The following is a 512-nucleotide window of genomic DNA, read 5'->3' as shown; positions in this document are numbered from 1 at the left end:
CCAAACTTCGTCTCTCATACTTTGGACATGTTGTGAGAAGGGACCAGTCACTGGAGAAGGATCTCATGTTTGTAAGGTGGAGAGTCAGAGAAAAAGAGGAAGACCCCCAGTGAGATGGATTGGCCATGTGGCAGCATCAATTGGCTTCAACATGGCAAAAATAGTGAGGTTGGCCCAGGATTAGGCAGTGCTTTGTTCTACTGTACATAAGGTCACCATGAATAGGCACCAACTTGATGGCACCTAAAAAGAACAACAACAACATGAGATACGAAGTTTAGCCATCTTGGCCTCCAAGGAGCAATCTGGCTGCACTTCTCCCAACACAGATCTGTTGGTTCTTTTGGTTCTGTTGGTTCAACACTTTAAAATGGTCTTGTGCAGCAGATTTGCCTAATGCAATATGTCGTTTGATTTTTTGACTGCTGCTTCCATGAGTGTTGATATTTGATCCAAGAAGAATGAAGTCCTTGACAACTTCAATCTTTTCTCCATTGATAAGAATGTTGTTT

Source organism: Chrysochloris asiatica, unplaced genomic scaffold, assembly GCF_000296735.1.
Source record: "Chrysochloris asiatica unplaced genomic scaffold, ChrAsi1.0 scaffold00084, whole genome shotgun sequence".
NCBI classification, from domain to species: domain Eukaryota; kingdom Metazoa; phylum Chordata; class Mammalia; order Afrosoricida; family Chrysochloridae; genus Chrysochloris; species Chrysochloris asiatica.
The sequence above is the reverse complement of the archived record's forward strand: the minus strand, read 5'-3'. Positions refer to the sequence as shown.